Genomic DNA, 12,373 nt, shown 5'->3' on the forward strand with positions numbered 1-12,373 from the left:
TGCTGCTGTACAATGAAGCAGTTGTCGGCTGAGTTTTACCTAAATAGCAGGAAAAAAAGGGGGTGTGTGCGTGCGCCGGTGGCTGGATGAGATTACACAAGAGAGCCCACGTTGGGCAAGAACAACAGGGGATTTGGTGGTGGTTGAGCAACGTGCGGAGGGCAGGGCTGGCTCCTGGGTCTGGAGAGCTCTGAGATGGGACATCTGAGGCTCTTGGCTCGGTTTGGGGACAAGCATCTCGCCTGTAGGTCAGAGACGGGACAGAGAACACCCTTTTGTCTGTCTGGGAGGCACTGGGCATGCGAAAGTATAAATTAAAGTGTGTCGCGTACAAATGAACGTGGTGATTGATGAGAGCTTGTGCGTAAGGGATCAGGTCCACAGCAGTAGGGCTCCTCTGCTGATTTACTCCACCTGAGGATCTGTCCTGAGCGTGTCCGTGGGTGTGAGCGCATGTACGAGGATGTCCCTGCCGTGCCAGTCCCCCGCGCACCGTTTAACACAACATTGATTAACCAGATGCTTTCAGTGGTCACCTGTACACTAGCCTTTGGGCTAAAATCACTGGAAACCGCTTGAATCTGAAATAAAGACATTACACAAGCATGTTAAATGAAAAAGAAAAAGGCCAGAAATCAATTTCTATTAGTAAGCTGTCTGCAAGGGATGGAAAATTAAACACTAATTTACTTCAGTTACGGGTCATTACCTGAATTTCATGGCCAGAGGCAGAATTGCTGGTTCCTAGCAGAATGCGATATTACTGTTATAACACAGAACCGATGAGATCTTCTGGTTTATGGGGCTCAGAAGGAAATTATTTTTTTGTGGGAGGAGAAAGAAAAAAAAAACAGTGTAAAGGGATGGATTTTCAGCTGGCATAAATCAATGCAGTGCTATGGCAGTGCTGTGTTTGTGTAGTGTAATTGCCACTTCGAACTAACAGATGCAGCACCCGTTAATCAAGCCGTAGCCACCTGCATGTTCTTTCAGAGTCTGTTGCTATTTGTGATCGGAAACTTCTGTGGTGCAACAATGCAGCTACTAGAGGTGACTGAGCGGTTTCCAGGGCTCCTCCGCTGAAGCAGTCGTCGCGCAATGCTGGGTGGCATTGCCTTTGCCAGGCTTTGGCAACTCGGCCAGGAAGCAAGAAATTCAACTGGTTTTAGCTGGTAGTGTTTCCTTCCCTGGGTTTGAGCACAAAGCCACGCTTACCCGTTTGCTAGGCACGCAGCAGTTGTATTCCCAGGCCGTTTGAGAGTCTAATGTGAGAATTAAAAACTGAGGATCAAATCACAAGGATCTCGGTAGATCTGTGAAGCTGGGGGTGATGCTGCCTGACTGGGGAAGAGCAAATGCAAAGAGGAAAAAAATAGCGGTGGCAATTACAGGCCTGAAAGTCGTGTGTCAGTCCTGCTCGAGCCTGAGAGCAAAGGGATAAGCAGGGACATGGGGAAATGGGATGGTATGTAACGTGTTTGCCCACAGCGGATCGCAGGCTGGGTGCTCTCGCCTGGGTGGATGGCTGTTTCCTAAGCAAGGAGATGTGGTGCACCTCAGTGGTCTGGACGCTGAGTAACATCCGTTAGGGTGTTCATTAGGTAACGATTAAGTTGAGGACAGTGGCAGTGGGCAGAGGCAGAAGAGACAGCGAGAGGGAGCGCAGAAAGACAAGGACCAGGTTTGGGAAGAGTCTTTGGTGGCACCAACCAGGGATCAGTGCTGGGACCCGGAGTGATTTTAAATATATTACGGGCACACGGAGAGGAGCATGTGTGTGTCCCCAGGTCTCCCCTCCTGTACGTGAGCACACGCTGCGGCAGGGAATAGTCCTGCCATAAACCGGAAAGACTTTCTCTTGGTTTCCCTCTGTTACCACAGATTTATGGCTCAATATTTCTGGTTTGAATCGTTTTACAGTAATACAAGATGAGGTAATACTACCTCTTAGTAAAATAATTTCTATACTATGTCTTGGTATGCTTCTGATTATTAAAGTAGTGTTACTGCTGGGTTTCAGATCGCTGCCGTATCACTGCAATGTGTTTTCATGAAAGAAAAGACATGGGAGAGCTGAGTTACACAACTGTGTTTGTTTTCCTCTTCTTAGCAACCTTTGCACATTGTCCCAAGAGGTTCTTGGTCTATGCAAGATTAATTGCCCAAATATAAAAGCCCTGTTAACCTGAATATATTATTGAAAAACAACATATTTCAATCTGCCCTAGTTTTGAAAATAGAGATGCCAGGTCAGCTCCTGGCATAAATCTGCAGTGCTCCTCGGAAGCCAGTGGAGCTTCTCTGATTTACATCGGCAATAAAGTTGTCCTGGTTCGTCTGCCGCTGATGAGAGTGTCGGTGAGCTCGTGGAGCTGCTGCAAAGGACCTTCTTGGCAATAACCACTGTCTTCTGAGCAGCTCAAACCTGCCAGCCTCCACATTGCAGAATAAAATGTGTAATTTTTTCAGTATGAAAAGCCATTTAAAAAAAAAAAAATCCCCTAGTTTTATTTCTAATGAATAAAAGCTTGTCTCTGAAAGTTTTCAGTTATGTTGAAATAATAATTCTGGATAATATGAAATGAAATGAGGATTTCCAGCTGGTCATTTGGGTTTTTTCCCGGTGGGCTGCGGTGTCCCTGGGCAGGCCCTCAAAACGTGGGTGTGGATGGCTCCGTGCGCTGAACCTCGCAGCTTGGATTTCCAGCCTCTCTCCGCTAGAGGGAATTTTAAAACAGATTTTTCTTAGGATTAAAGCCCAGTTTTCAGGGTGTTAAAAAGTATTGCCTGCAGGAATCCGCCGTATCTGGATGCACAGGGGCACTGGCCCTTCTGTGAGGCACAAGGTCGTTGCTCAACCCTGTCTGACTCCAGCTAATCGCAGGCACAGACTCTGTTGGGAGATGAGCAGCAGAAAAGGCTCCTCCGTTTTTTAGGGCTCAGCCTTTGATGTCTCCCTGCCCGTGGGGAGGAACAGGCGCACCCCGGCTCCCCACTGCTGCCTGTCGGGGCTCCCTGGGGCTCTTTGTGGCCAGCTGAGAGGCCAGGCTGAGTTTCAAGGTAAATTTTGAATGTTGGAGCCTCTCATAGCACTGCTTGTCAGCGGCAGAGCTGGTGCATGGAGCTGCCCGCACGTGATAACCATAAGGGGAACGTTCGGTCTTATCTGCGTGCAGAAGTTGCACCTCAGTAGCCAAAAGAATAAGTTTTAACGGACGTAGTTCAACGCCTTCTTGCATGTTAGGAGTAGCTTAGTGTGGGGATAGGCAGATGATTGCAAGCAATTAAGGTATGCAGCTTAACAAATTACCACTCTCTAGCTGAGCCTCTTTAATTAACCACACGCACAGATCCAGCCCAGCACTAATGCCAATGGTGTCCTGGGGTGCATTAGGAAGAGTGTGGCCAACAGGTCAAGGGAGGTTCTCCTGCCCCTCTACACGGTCCTGGTGAGGCCACATCTGGAGTAACTGTGTGCAGTTCTGGGCCCCCCAGTTCAAGATAGGTAAGGAATTACTGGAGAGAGTCCAGCGGAGGGCTACAAAGGTGATCAGAGGACTGGAGCATCTCTCTTATGAGGAGAGGCTGAGAGAGCTGGGTCTGTTCAGCTTGGAGAAGAGAAGACTGGGAGGGGATCTCATCAACACTTACAAATATCTTAGGGGTGGGTGTCAAGAGGAGGGGACCAGACTCTTCTCAGTGGTGCCCAGTGACAGGACAAGGGGCAATGGGCACAAGCTGAAACACGGGAAATTCCATCTGAATATGAGGAACTTCTTTACTTTGAGGGTGGCAGAGCACTGGCACAGGCTGCCCAGGGAGGGTGGGGAGTCTCCTTCTCTGGAGATATTCAAAACCCGCCTGGATGCAACCCTGTGCAACGTGCTCTGGGTGAGCCTGCTTGGGCAGGGGGTTGGACTAGATGATCTCCAGAGGCCTCTTCCAACCCTTCACCATTCTGTGATTCTGTAATGTGACATAAAATATTTTGCCTTCAGCTACGGTGACCAGTAATACCTGCTTTACCAGAGTACTTGGTAGCACTAATTTTGACCTGCTGCAGCCACAGCAGCGAGAGCATCCAACTGTGGTATCCCTGACCACGCTGTGCCACGTCGCCCACGCGTGTTGCATGGTGCACAGTGGGATGCTGGGCTTCTGGCATTGCGAGGGTGGTCCTTGGGATGGCTTTTTGTCTCGGAGGACTCAGCCCTTGGCTCAGAAACAAACAAAAAAAGCTGCAGAAATGGTACAAAGTCCCTGGCAGGGGGTTGTGTTGCAGTGGGTTAAGTGTTATCACAACTCAGCTGCTTAGTTATGTCTTACTAAGTCATGATCACAACCCTCGTGTTAATGTCAGCCTGGGGTGTCAGGTTTAAAGTGAACCAGAATAATAGTGTTCACAAAGGATTTTATAATGCCTTAATATAGCAGCTTAAAATGCGTTTCAAGGTCTTTCCTACATGCAGAGTTAATTGAGAAAAGCTATTGCAGTTTCAAGTGATGGTCTCACTTAAATCAAGTTCACTTTCATGTGCTGATGTGCCCTAAATTACACAGTGCAGATTTCCAGCCGGGCAAGGCGTTGTAGGAAGGGCAGGATGTTCACCAGTTATGAAAAATTTGGGGAGATGGTTTTCACTTCAGCCCAAGATTAGATTGGCCGAGAAACTTACATCAAAGTATTTTTGTTGTTCTTTTAATGGAAACGCCCTTTTTACTGGGAGGAAAAACTTCAGTGACTGCTTCTCTTTAGGTCTACATATTTTTGCTGAGAATGGTGAAACTGTCAAAATGCATCAAAACAATGCTTTGAGAAGTTTTGTTAGGAGAAAAACTGTGTTTTTCTTGTGTGTTTCTTCAGTCTTAGCAGAAATAGAAAGTGAAAAGGTGAAAGAACGCAGGGACCGGAGGAAATTCCTCGCAAAGGGAAAGTAAAGGTAAAGATTTGGCAGAAAACCAAGGTTTTATTAAAGAAAGAGAAACCACAACATTTGAAAGATATGACAAATGTTGGTTCTTTTCATTTATTTGTTCTGAAGTGCTCATCCTTTTCTTAACAGCTCTAACCTTGCTGTTATTCTTATTTAGGACCTCCCTTTGGTTTTCTGTTAGTGAGTCATTACAAGCTTTCCTTTTCTTTCTTCATTTTTTTTTCCCAGATGTAGTGATGTGTGAGTAACGTGGAGATTGCCTCTCGCAGCACCGAATGCTGCAGGCAGTTGTGAAGGGGAGCAGATGTGGGGAGAGAGGTAGGGACAGCACGTGGGTCACAGGAGAAATGCGGTCCCCATTCCTGATGCCCTTCTCTGGTGGCTTTGAAGGTCAGTTCCTCAGCACGTGGAGTGGTGCTTACTGTGGTGGCTTTACCTTTGGCATGAAGGTCCACACAAACCTGTCAGGGCAGAAGCCTCTCCAGGAGCATGTTTTTTTTTTCCATTCAGCAGCGCAGGAGCTGCCAGCTGCAAAGCCTGGAAGGGACGAAGCACAAGGCTTCTGCTGGGGATGATGCTCCGTTGCGTTTTCCCCTGACACCACCTACATCAGGGAGTAACAAAGATGGGGATGCAGCAGGAGTAACACTGCCTGCAAAAACCAAAGTGGATCTATGGATTGCTTTAAAGGCGAGGCTCGAAGTCTGAACAAGCTGTAGAGTGCCAGAATGGTGCTGCTTTATGGGTCTGCCTTTGCCTCGCTCACATGTGCCAGCTGCTAAAAATGACTCATTTCTTCTTAGAAAGCTGTCCCGCTGCCTTGGCAAAGCCGTGCTGCTCGGAGCCTTGGTGGGAGGATGGCTTTGTTTTTAAGGAAATACAGCTGAGCCACGGTCATTACATCATTGTTTCGCTGCAGATTTTTGCAAGAAGATCACAAAGGAAAAGGGTTGTGAAACATCTTGTGCTACTTGGGTGCTGCCCTGCAGTTCAAAGAGGGTGTCATCTGAGCCATCCAGACCTCATCCAGTTTTAGCTTTCTGACCTTTGGTCCAGGTTCTGCAGAGTAAGTGTAGAACAACCCCACCTAAATCACGGGTGTAAATCCCCCCCAGACGAGCACAATCAGCACATGGTAAATGCCAGGGTACTTCCCTCGACTATTCTGGTGAGCAAGTTGATGGGCAGAGCCATGGTTCAAGCAAATGTGAGGGCACTTTTGGAGAGGAGTTCTGCCTTAGAAATCTGTTTCTTATAAAGACAGTGTTATGGTTTGGTCTCCTTCAATGACTGGTGTAAGTAGAAAACTGAATTTATTGCTTGCTTTGTGCTGAATCAGGTCTTTTAACTTAAATAGACGAGGTTCCTCCTTTACAACAGAGGTCCATCCAGGGGCATTGAGTTACTGCAGTATTCCCACAGCCATCTGCTGTAGGGGTATGTCTGAACGGTATATTGAGTGCAGACATGAAATTGCTCTGCCAGAGCTCTTGGTGTCTGGAGAGACTCCAGCAAGCTGTATGACTGCCAGGAAAGCAGAGCAGAGCCCAACGTCATACGTGTCAGAACGATCATGTCTGCTGGGACAAGCTCACCTCACCTCATGGTCTAGCTGATAGACGTACCTACAGGGTTGTCTTCTCTTGAATTTGCCCAGACCATCATGATTCAGAGCGATTGTTCAGGGAAAGTGAGGGAGATCTGGGAATAAGGAATAAATTGGAGAAGAATCCATATCTCTGGCTGCCAATTCATGGGATGGAACAAAACCACTGGCTTAGTAAACTTTGCTGCAAGGTATTCTCACAGCGTTGCCACTGCTGTCGGAGGTGTTAGTGCCAGTTCGTGTCAATCACGGGGTTTTACTGCTGCACGTGTTCCCCTTTCAGCTGGGAGATCAAAGTCTGTTTCCTCCAATTCATTTGTGCCACTGCAGCCAGGTCCCTTGTGGAATCCCAGATATCAGTGGTAGAAATGATGCGTGAGATGAATGGATGTGAACAAGCCCTTGGGAGGAAGCGTATCCCTGACATTGTTGTGACAGCATGCTGAATCTTAGCCAGGGGCTGGGAATCTTCAAACACATGCCAAATGAAGGAAAACCTGCCTGGGAGCGAAGGGTTTTTATTTAAAAAATTAAGATGATAAAAACAAGTGTGATTTCCCAGCTCCTGCCCACTCTCGTTTCATATCCTGGAAATTAGCTAGAAAAGCCTTTATTTCTGCAAAACTCCGGGTGGTTCAGAGTTTGACCCAGTTTTAGAGATAAGGTACTTGTCTCAAATACCACATCTAGATCTAGATTGCTTCCAGATCTTGGATTCTGGTTTAGGGTCAATTCTATCTGAATGGCCAAAGGCAAATACTTCAATAATATTGTGGCCTTATTTTTTTTTTTTTTTTGGTAATTTAATTAGGAGCTTGATCTGGTTTTGGGGCAGGACACTAAGTGGATTACAGGAGCAGCTGGGTCTTTAATTAGGGCCATTTATCTTTTGTTAAAGTTTAACTTTTACCTGCACAGAGAGGCAGTGCCAGGTCAGCCAGGTAAGTGCAAGATTGCGTGATGGGGAATACTTGCACCTTGCTCGGATCTCCCTGCACCCATCCCAAAGTACCAACTGGCAACTGTGTCATACGGCTATTTATAGAGACCAGGAACTGGAGGGTAAATATTTATTGAGATTCCGATGCTTAATCTGCAACTGGCTGATTGTGTGGAAAGCCTGAGCCCCTGCTATTTCTGCAGCAATTTATAACCAGAGCCTTCATCTCCTCTCCTTCTCCCAACGCTCCCATACACATTCCCCAGGGTTAATTCTGGGCTCAGACCCTCCGGCACCTTCTGGTCCCAGCCCATCCTGGCAGGCGTCCTGCCCTCTGTCTCTCCTCCCTCCTTTTCACTGATGGGCACGCAGAGGTGGGAATTGCAAACCCAGGCACTCAGGGTGCACAAAGGGTACCGGCACGAAGCTGCTGTTGCTCTGTGGACAGACAGACTTGTTTGTGATGACGTGGGGTGGGACAGAGCAGTGGACGGGAGCTGTGGAGTCACTGGGATCCGTCGCTCTGCGGGCTGAACGGTGAGGGCTGTGCTGCTCTGCAGGCTCTGTCAAAGCCACCTCCGCTCCACCGCAGAGTCCTACAGTCACCGTAAATCCTGCCACTGCCCACCCGCCTCCTTTTCTCACCAGAACAACAGATCTATAGCAAGGGGGGGGGGAACCAGAAGGATGCTCCATGTTCATCAGCAAGGACTAATGGAGACAACATCTCCCCTGCCCTGGGCTCGATGCCTCCCACCACAACCAGTGACCAAGACACTGGGGCTCCAAGGGGAGGGTCCTCCCAGCCCCAAAAGTGAGGGCTGTGGTGACTGGTGCTGGAGGTGGGAAGGCACCAGCAGAAGTGGCTGCAGGTGGGGATGTCTGGGGGGTGTTAGCACAGGTGAGGTGTGTCTGTGCTTATTAGCGAGACCTGTGCTCATTAACAGGGCACACGGTCCCACCCATCACACCCCAGGCAGTGGTGTTAAAGCATCCTGTCCCACTACCATCACCTGCTTCTTCCCCATGTTACAGACACTGCTGGAGTCTTGCAGTGCCAGCAGGAATGGTTGGCACCCAGACTGGTCCTGTGTGGGGTGAAAGATCAGGTAAGCAGCAAGGTTTGTCTCTGAGCAAAGAGCAGGGTGGGAAAGGGGGTAACTGAGGACAGGTTGGTACAAGCTCATGCCCTGTCCTGGTGTGTGATCCCTGTAGCCTGGGGATCTGGGCTGCCCTTTGGGAAAGGGAGCCCAGGCCAGCGGTTATCGGAGGAGCCCCAGTTCCCATCCTTGTGCCCACCCTAGTTCTGCTTAGCAAGGCGAGTTCTCTCTGCAGTCAGCTGGAGCTGGTAGCTGGCAGGAGGTATTGCTGCCATGCAACGCAGGGCAGTGGTAGCACCTTCCCATCTTGTACGTTTGGGGCTTTTCTGATGAGAACACATTTCCCTTTCGTTTGCTGGAGTGTTTTATGGCAGCTGAGCATCCTGTTGTACTCCTCTGTACTGGATTTTTTGCCTTTGCAATTTCCTATCCTTATTATTTCCTCCTTGGGAGGTGTGGATACATCAGAGATAAGATCCTTAACTTCTGGGCAGGTCGAGCAGCTGCTCAGAGCGCAGATTACTACAGCGGTCTCTTCTTCCTCCCTGCAGTATTTGCTGTAAGGGCACTATTTCTTGGGGATGGCAAAGCAAGCTTCAGCAGCAGATTTCTCTCCCTATGTAGCTCTTCATGCTAGAAGCGTAGGAAGGCCTGGTATCCTTCAGCTAATGGGGCAACAGAGACTAAACACCTCGTGCGGGGGAACCTATAATGTACCCAAGAGCTACCCAGAGCACCCTGCAAAGGAGTGCAGCTTCTGGAAGAAAACCCTCAATGCAGCCAGGAAAAGAGTTTGCACTGCATGTACCACTTTTATTTTCACATATATATATATATTACATTATTTTAGAACAGAATATTTGTAAAAGAAAGGGGTTTTTTTAAAGGTAAAAGCAACCCACCGTGTTCCACACAGCCCCTTTGCCTGCACTGGGGAAAGGCTGGTCTGCAGACAGCGCTTGTTCCCCATCTCCCTGCCCCTACTGGGACAACCTGTGGCCACCTTGTCATGCCCCCCCTGGAAAGAAAAGGTGTTCACCGGTCCCTCCCCTCCAGAGTCAGTGCAAAGCATGGTTTATTGCTCCATCATATCCCCCGTCCCCTTCCTGCAGTGCTGGGAGAGACTGGGGCTTCCTGGAGGGATGGGGAAGGAGCTGTGTGAAACACCGTGCACTTTGATACTGTGAAAAGGGCAAGGAAGAACCAGAATTAACAGTGATTGATAGTGTGACTTCAAGTATATGTGTAAATCCCACCCCACAGAGCTTCACAGAAGGCTGCCACCAGGCCTGACCAGGAGGAGACTGGTCTGTCTGGGGCAGCGCTGGCCCCTGCCAGCCCGACCACCCCCTGCACCCGGGGTTTGGCTCGCAGGGAGAGGTGGTTCTCACAAGCAAACTAATAGCTCAGGCAGATTCCTCCATCCAGAGGGAAAGAGCTGGGAGTAAAAAATGCTCTCAGATAGGCTCAGTAAATGAGACTCTTCCTTCAGGCTCTCCCCTTTTTCTATGCACCCATCATAACCTTCTGAATGAAATTCCTCTGCCCACCCCCCTGAACACACACGCTTCAGCTTGAACCACGAGTGTTTTGTCTGGACAACTCCCTGTGCTATGATCCCTTAACACCTCTCCTGGGGCAGCCTCTTGCACAATGAAATCCCCACCAAAGGGAACCCCCCTTTCCTCCCTGCACCCCTTGGTATGCAGGGTGCCAGCAGAGAGAGGCACGAGGAACCGCGGTGTGACCAGCTGCCCTCACTCGTGTCCACGTGTGGCACTGCTCCCTGGACAGCCTGCACCCCTCTTTGCTACTTCTGAGGAGCATCTCAGCCCTCACTGGGCACTGTGATACCAAAACCATCCCATCTGTTGATCCTGGGGCTGGGTGGAGAAGGGAATAGCACAAGCCTGTCTTTGGTTCCTCTCCCTACCCAGTCTAGGAGTGAGTGGACCAGGCAGGCACTGGTACCAGTGGGTGCAGTGAAGCTGTAGGCAACACAGAGCCAGTCCTTCCTCAGATGCAACCCCAGCTTGGGTCTCTGATGCTAGAAAAGTGGCCTGCTGGCTCAGCAGCTGTCCACCAAACCCTGCAATGACTTAGGTCACCCTGCTTTGCGTAGGGGTGAGACTTCCCTGCCAACCCAAATGATTCAGTGAACAACCCTCTCCTTGTGACCAGCTGTGGCAGAGCCTTCTCCTCATCATCCGCCTTTGTTTTCCAGTTGAGGGCTTCCCATCCCTGTTCCCCTTGCTCACCAGGGGAAGAAGCCAAAGCCCAGGGGCTGGGAAGGTGGCAGCAAGGAGAGCCTGCTATTCTGTGCATCAGATGGGCTTGCTTTTGTACGAGGTACAATATGTGACTGGCTTAGTGGTGAAATGAAGTTTGCACCGATTAAAAATATCGTAGCTGATCAGGGCTTTATCCCTGCAGAATAAAGTGGCTGATTCAGCCCTGGGAGGGGAGGTTTGGGTCATGCTAAGAACGTAGTTGTATCTAGAGCTCTTGCTTCTATGGCAGAGACAAACTTTTTTGTAAATATGGTTCCGCACTGCCAGTCCCAGAGCAAAAGCCTTCTGCATGTAGTCAAGGTGGCCTGTGGGACCTTGTCCAGGCCGAGGTAGATACCTGCCGCAGCTCTCTGGAGAGGGCCCACTGACCCAACGGAGAGCATCAGCTTTGGGGGCGAGGGGCAAGCCTTCTCATCTCAGTCTGCTTTGATCCCAGCAAACCCAGCCCTGCTGGAGCCTGTTCCTGCTCCGCTAAAGCGCTCAGCACCTTCCCAGTCCAGCACCAACCGGTGATGCCTGCCTCTGCTATGGGTCAGAGCGCGGTGTGCAGGCCACAGCTGGTGGATACTGAGGTCACCTGGACAAAGAGGGGGACCTGGAAGGGTTTTCCCCTTCCGAGGGAGCTCAGCCCCTCTCTGCCCTCGGGGCCAGCGCCCAGGTGGCTGTGCCTGCACTGCTGTTGCCATCCAGTGACAGGACACAGTACTACAGACCAGTCGCCCACTCACAGTCCCAATTCAAGCTTTTTTCCACCCGGTGACCAGTGTCAGGAAGGCCAGGAGAGGTGAGAGCAGAGGGAGATGATACGCTCGTATCCTGAGACAATCCTCCCTGCAAATCCCCTGAGAAAACGGATAAAATGGAAATTTTCCTTTGCTACAGCACCTATTTTAAAAGTTCTCTGACTTTACTATGGCTTGATCATCTACCATAAACCTGAAAATTTTTCTTTATCTAAAGTCTGCTGGCCTTACAGCTGAAGTGGGTTTGTCTGGAAGATGAGGATAAGTTACAAGCAGCACGGCTTTTTGTACAAGCAAAAGTTCTCTCCAGCCTGTTAGAGTTCTTGGAGCGTGTCGGTGAAGTAGTGAACAAAAACTGATGTACTGTTTTCTTTCCAAGGTCCTCTGAAAAAAGTCCTGCTGGAGACACAACCCAACTGGACCACTAGCCTAGAGGACAGAGAAATGTCAATAATGTGGCTGATTAAGAAAGGAAAATAACAATTAGTTCATTTTCATCGTGGCAAAAAGGCTCCATCTGGTGGTGTTTTCACCCAAAAAAGAAGGTAAGGAGGAGGGTGGTGGGAAACTGCATATGATACAAAGCTGGTGAGATGGATTCACCCCAGAGAAGAGTCTTGAGATCTTGAGGAAATCTCAAGACAAGCAAAGAGGTGACCCAATGGTAAATGAAGTTGTGTGTGGATAAATGCAAAGTAATACAAGGGGACAGCTGAGCTAGGTGGGCATTCAGCGGCTCAAAGAGGGCCAGCATGGCCA

This window comes from Nyctibius grandis, chromosome 27, assembly GCF_013368605.1.
Source record: "Nyctibius grandis isolate bNycGra1 chromosome 27, bNycGra1.pri, whole genome shotgun sequence".
Taxonomy (NCBI): domain Eukaryota; kingdom Metazoa; phylum Chordata; class Aves; order Nyctibiiformes; family Nyctibiidae; genus Nyctibius; species Nyctibius grandis.